The sequence below is a fragment of the Lathyrus oleraceus genome, chromosome 7 (genome assembly GCF_024323335.1).
Source record: "Lathyrus oleraceus cultivar Zhongwan6 chromosome 7, CAAS_Psat_ZW6_1.0, whole genome shotgun sequence".
Classification (NCBI taxonomy): domain Eukaryota; kingdom Viridiplantae; phylum Streptophyta; class Magnoliopsida; order Fabales; family Fabaceae; genus Lathyrus; species Lathyrus oleraceus.
In genome coordinates, this window is record NC_066585.1 from 389,444,890 (window position 1) to 389,452,244 (window position 7,355).

Below are 7,355 nucleotides of genomic sequence, written 5' to 3' on the forward strand. Positions count from 1 at the left end.
CAACTGTTACTGGAGTCTGATTTACTGATCTGGTCTGATTCTCAGGTCTTCTATTTCTGCAAGAAGCATTGTCATATTGCCACGGAATTGCTCTACTATTCTCATAAAGTCTTCCACTAGAAGCAGCAATGATGGTAGGGGTACTGATAGTTACTAGAGCATTAACAATCACGGGAACACCAACCGTCACCGGAGCAGATATGGTCACGGGCGCAGCTATGGTCACGTGCAGGACCTTCTGACGGTGTAAAGTAAATGGTAACAGTCGATACCTCTTTACTGTCTTTCACTACCCGATCAAACTATAAACAACCTTCATTCATCAATTCCTGGATACCTTCTTTCAACTTCACACAGTCGTTTTTATGATTACCACAATCTGAACAATTCTTGTCACATCCCGGGAATACTCCCCCTCTGAGCAGACGTTCCTTCACTACAAACAATGAAGTCTGAACACCATTAACATCGACTACCAAGTTCAAACTTTCCCCATTTTCCACACTGTTTACTCTGGGCCCTCCATGCTGAGGCATATGATTATTCATCACATTCGGAGTAGGAGCGAAGTTAATCGTCTTGGCATCAATCAAATCTTGAACTTTGTGGTGAAAAGCCCGACAATTCTCGATGTGGTGCCCTGGCGCACCAGAATGAAAATCACAATGGACATTGGCATCATAACCAGCGGGAATCCTTGTTAATGGAGCCATAGTGTGAAGTTCAACAAACTTTAACTAGAGCAGTTCAGGGAGTAATTCAGCATAAGTCATTGGCAACAGATCAAAATGACGATCTGACATCCTTTGTCTCGGTTGGAATTGGCGTTGCTGTTGTTGTTGTGGTTGTTGTGGTTGTCCTCTTTGTTGTTGTTGAGGTGGGGTTGCTGGAATAGTCACAGCAGCAACTTGACGGTATTGTTGTCCTCTGCTTCCATTTCTCTGATTATGTATAGCATTTGTCTCACTTTCTCTCCTTCTGGATGCCCCTGAAAATGGTTTCTTAGCACTTGAAGAACTTGAAGAACCAGGGTCTTGGATTTTTCCCGCTTTGATAAGACTTTCGGTTCTTTCTCCGCAAATCACAACATCCGAAAAACTACCAAATGGGCAACTTCCTATACGATCCATGAAAACACCTTGCAGGGTTCCAATGAACATATCTGTCAATTCTCTCTCCAACATCGGAGGTTGTACTCTCGCAGCTAGCTCGCGCCACCTCTGGGCGTATTCCTTGAAACTCTCACCAGTCTTTTGAAACAAACTCTGCAACTGGGTTCTGCTCAGAGCCATGTCCATGTTATGCTTGTACTGCCTCAGAAAAGCTTCACCTAACTCTCTCCAGCTTCTGACAGAATCTTTTCTCAAATCCATGTACCAATCCAAAGATGCTCCAGACAAGCTGTCTTGGAAAAAGTAAATCCACATCTTTTCATCATCAGTGTAAACGGATATCTTCCGGTAGTAAGCTTGCACATGAGTTCGGGGACAAGAAGTGCCATTGTATTTGTCGAAAGATGACGCTTTGAACTTGTACGGGATCCTCAACCCATCAACTAAACCCATATTAGAAACATCAAAACCCAAAGAATTTTGGCACTCCATGGCGCGAATCTTTTAAGCAAGGGCGTCGACCTTTCTATCTCTCTCTTCCGCCTTTCCAAATTCATCATCATCACTGGGAATGGTGAACATATCTTCTTGCTTGTCAACCAAATGAGAAGGATGGTGAACTAGAGCACGTGCCGCTCGAGCATTGGCAGCCTCTGTAATGATGGGTTGTCCATTGATTCTAATACCATGCAATTCGTCACCATTAGCATGGTTATTGACAGGGTTGGTAACAGCAGCGTCATCGACAGGGGTCCCTTCTGGCGGATTCTGACCGACAGGGGGAATCACAGTTTCTTGTCTCTGGACCAAGACTCGAAGTTCCTCTTGCCCTTGCACTACCCCTTGCATCATACTCATGAACTGGGCTATGTTGGTCCTCATCTCTGCTAGATCTGCTTGAAAGCTTTCCATTACTCTCTGCTGGTTTCTGCGGGTACTGTACCGATGAATGCCTGAGTCAGCTATCCTGCTAGTGAACACCAAATGATATAAGAACACCGCAGTGGTACCTGTTATGCAAGATATGCAAATGAATGTGTAAATGCAATGACATGTTTATCAATTCCAACGGGTATTCTACCCCCTTGATTCCAGTCTCACATCAGACAGAAAGCGCAGTAAGACCGAGTTGTGGATAAACTTCTGAGATCAAGATGCAATAAGGGAAACCATCATATAAATGGGTTCAAGAAGGGAAAGGCCTTAGCTGATAGTTCATCAAAAAAGGATCTCCACAACAAGCCTGTGGATCATCACTACAATACAATAAGTAAAAAGAGGAACAAAAATCAGGAATCAGCCTCCTGTATACAACCCATAAGGACTGCTCTTCACTTCAGCCAGTAGTACCACTGTGTCAGGATGATCTGGAGATTCTGTCAAATGCCGGATAAACAGATTCCTCTTGTGAATAACTTCATCCAACTCGTTGATATGCTCTCTGTAGTAATTCCCATCATCTTCTCTGAATACCTCTTCAAGTCTGGATTTCTTCAAACCTGCCAGCACTTTGAGTTCCTCAATCTGTCCTTGAGCTTTGTAGGGTTGATTTGTGATATAACAATTGGTTGAACGGGCGCGCAGAAGCTCATTGTTCTTCTCCTTCAGCGAAATCTTCAACTTCTCCATCTGACCAGTCAATTCGACCACCATCTCCTCCTCCTTTACCTTCCTAGAAGTTGAAAATGTATCCCATTGCTCTTGCCAACCAGCTAACTTCCCATGAGCATCTGTTAGCTGCTGTTTGACTCGCCTCAACTCAGAACTGGAGGATCCTAGGGCTTCGTCTGTCTTCCTGAAGAAGTCCACCTCCATAACTAATTCCCTCTCTGCTTCCCCTTGCAATCTGACGGCTTCCCCCTTCTGATATTCCGCCTCATGGAATTGATGCATACAGTCTTGCAGCTTCACACTTAACTCCGAGTTTTCAGTTTGAAGCTCCTCCATGGAATTCTTCAATTTGTCATACTCCTCTCGGCTCACCATGGTTGACTGCTCAGGAGTAGGTGGATACAAGGGTTCTTCAATAGGAAATGGCAGACCAAACTCTTCGACTCTTCCTTGAAGCCACTCTTCATACTGAGGGTAAGTTCTACAATGTGCTTTTCCAAGCACAGTTCCCCCTCTCTTGATCACCTTGAGCCAAGCCTCAGCTGCCTTACGGGATACAGTCAAATCAGATGAACAATGGAAAAATAGAGATTCTTCCACATCTTTTTCCAAAGGCGGAGTTCTTAAAGCATATCCAAACTATCTGACTGCCAGAGAAGGATTGTAGTTGATACTCCCTCTTCTTCCTACCAATGGTACATTCGGGAAGTTCCCACAATTATGAATAATATCTGCCCGCAGCAAGCTCCGGTCTGACCACCAAGAAATATGTTTAGCTCTTATCCCCATCAGTCTCTTTGACCAACTCAACGAGTTTTTGACATCAACGAACGCTCCCGACTTGGGTAGGTGGGAACTGAACCACTTATAAAACAAAGGCGCATAACAATTCACCAATCCTCCCCTTCTATTCTCATTCCTGTGATGCACTGAATGAAAGAAATCTCCCAACAAGCTCGGCACCGGATTTCCCAACACGAAGAGGCGTATGGCGTCCACGTCCACAAATTTGGCAACATTAGGGAACAAGACAATCCCATACACACAAAGAGCCAACACAGCATTGAATCCCCTCTGATCACCGTCTTCAAGCTTCTTCTTGGCTTCTCCCACTAAGAAACTCAAATGAAAACCATTAACTTCTCCCTTCTGACACATATTAGTCTTCAAGACTGATTTCCCCAAATATGTGGCTGAAGCAACCATGCTGAGATCGGGCAGAAATTCGGAACTATAGAATAGCAACTACGGCTTGATAGGAACTTGAAATTCTAGTTATCAGACTTTCGATGTCACACGGGTTGTTATGACATCCAATTCTGCACAGACAATAATTATGCAGAACTTAAAAGTAAGTGCAGTAAATAACACAAGTAATTGTTTACCCAGTTCAGTCCAACATGACCTACGTCTGGGGGCTACCAAGCCAGGGAGGAAATCCACTATTAGTAGTATTAATTCAGACCTTAAACCAACTGTTTAACCCTATCACTTAATATCTACCCAATGCAATTTCAGTCTTACACTAAGATCAGAGTTCCTACTCACTCCCCCTCAATCACCTAAGTGATTACTACCTTTAATCAATATTAAAGACAATTTTGAAGTCACACTTCAAACAACTCTTGATTGTGCTTAACAGCTTTAATCAAGATACACAACACTCACGCTTAAAAGCTTAGAGTGACACAACACTTACAACTCAATGAACATCCTATACCAACGCAATCATCTACGTGATAATAGCTTGGCTTACAAGATACGTCTAATACAAGACACACAAAAATACAACAGTGAAGTATGATGAACACACTAAATCTTCACGCCTAAAATCCCCAGTTCTGAATGAAGGATTGCCATCCTTTTATATTGCAGCACTTGGGCCTTATACTTGTATTCTCCTGAATTTAAGGTCACGCGAGTTCCCCTAAATTCCACATCTAGGTTACTAACAAATAGACTATTTGTTAGGTTCATTAAATGTAGCTTGGTTGTTGGTTTCCTGGATTTTCTCTTAGCTGTTGAATCCCTGAAGAATAGCCTGAGAAAAATGCTGAAACAGAAAAACTAAACAACCTACAATATAGCATACGCTGTCAGGAATGAATGTCACAACATTCAGTTTGACATTCAAATCAAGGACCATATGCTAAGTCTGTTTTTCCTGAAAACAGACTGTACAATTTGTTGTACTGTACAGACTCAATCTGTCCATGCTTCAGTATCAGCGTACATTAATAAATGTCAAAACATCCAATTTGACATTCATACATAGAGACTTACATCAGGTCTGTTATCCTCTTGATAAGCAGACTGATAATAAATACTGAGTTATAGTAGAACACCACCTGTTCTATTCCTCAGTATCTGCTGACAGGGATGAAAGTCATAACATCCAGTTTGACATTCAATGAATCCTGTATTAGCTAATCCTGCAGTACACTACTCAGAATGTCATGACATCAACCAAGACATCAGAGTACAACTAGATATTCTAACATACAATGCAGTCAAACAAACATCTCCACAGCATGTCATGACATCAGTCAAGACATTAGAATCCAGCTAGTGTTTTACCATACAATGCAACCAATTAAACATCTACAAACTCCCCCTTTGGCAAATTTTTGGCTAAAACACTTTGGTCTCACAACAGAGTCCATAGCAGCAGAAATCTCACATCTAGCAGGAAATTAACCTAGCTAATACACTCAGAGTGGCAGCACACTCACACAAATGGAAGTTAAATAAGAACTTCACATATCAGCACACATACAGAAGTTAAATAAAAACTTCTAATTGCAGCACACACATACATACTCACACTCATTAGAAGTGGAACAACAGCTGCAGCACAACCTCTGGATTAGAGGATCTTGAATATCTGTTTTAACAAAACACTATGTTGTTGTCCTGGGGTTATCACAGGTGTTACTCCCCCTTTTTGTCAAAAATGTTGCCGAAGCAACACTTTAAATTACAGACCAACATAACATAAACAGAATTTAAATTACACATAAAAGACAGAATTACAGACTTGATTTATTCATCAGCCTCATCATTAGTGCCATCATCAGAACTGGCCTCCTCCTCACCCTCTGAGCTTTGCCTTGCAGCTCCATCTGTATCCTCAGCAGACATCTCCAATTGAAAAATCAGCTTTTCCAAGGCGAGCTTCCTAACCTCCAGCTCTTTGCAAGTCTCTCTGAGCACAACAATGACAGCAGTTTTATCTGGTTGGTTGCCAACATTGGATGTTTCTCCAGATGTCATGACAATGTCAGGGACATGCTTACCCAGGAACAGTTTGTAGTTGAAGGCCAATGGACTCTCTCTTCTTTTTACAAAGTCACTGTCTGTCAAGATGTTTGGGAATTGATTCAGCACAATGCCACATATGAGAGAAGGAAAGGCTATAGGTTCCTTCACACTGAAACTCCCAGCATGTTTCATGGTCTGATCAAATATGTAGGTACCATAGTCAAACTTTGCCTTGGTTCCAACAGCATAGATGAACTTTCCAAGCATCACAGACACAATTGACTTGTGATTTGTGGGCACCCAGTTGGCAGCTCCAACTTTGTGTAGCATGGCATACTTCACACTGAGTTGGCTGGCCACCAGCTTCCCTTTAAGAGGCCACTTCCGGACTTGATTTGCAGTGATGACTTGACATATTCTGTTGTCAGTCACTTCAAGCTCTGTTGCACTTCATCAGCTCTTCCCAAATACAGATTTATTACCGAGGGAGAGAAGGTCACACACTTGCCACGCACATAGACCTTTCTGAATTCTCTGGACTTCCCATCTGCATATTCCTCAGACACATTGACAATGAACTCCTTCACCAAGGTCTCATAGCACTTTGGGAGTTGAGTCACAGTTCTCATTAGCCCTGCCTCTTTAATAAGGTCCACAATCTCCTTACACTCCAAGGCATTCTGAGCCAGTTCCCTCTCCAAGGCCAGCCTCTTGTGATAGACATACTTCCACCTGTTCACACTAGAGGCAAAATGAAATGACACATTGTCAATAGGTACCTCTGGAACACTAGCAGCCAGCTTGCTAGTGGTTGGTTTCTTTTTGGACAGGGATGTTGTGACATCACATGGGACATCTGAATCAGACTCCACCACAACAGCCTTGGTCTTCATTTTCTTGGGCATCTCTTTGCTCAAAGCTTTTGCAGGTCCTTGTCCTTTCCTTTTGAGGGGACTCTCTGTCACCTTTTTCTTGGGAGAAGTTGTCACATCAACCTCCCTAGTTGGGGACCTCTGCACCACAGTCTTTCTCTCCCTCCTAGTCCTAACCCTTTTTGCTATGCTGGGGACAACTGAGGTCAATAGTTCATTATCAGAGAACTCTTCCAGATTCATTGTGTTAGCATTAGGGTTCTCACTGACATCTTGAGTGACACGGACTTTCTCACCTCCCACATTGTCTAAGGGTTTTTCAATCCTTGAACCCTCATGAGCATCAGGTTGCTCAGCATCGTCAGAAACATTCTTCCTTAAGGCGACTGCGTTTTCTTGACATGCAACTCTATCAGGTATGATAGTGTTCAAGGGAACGGAAACCCCAGGAACATCCTGATCACTAGATAGAATCTTCGTGACAATAGATGCAATGGCA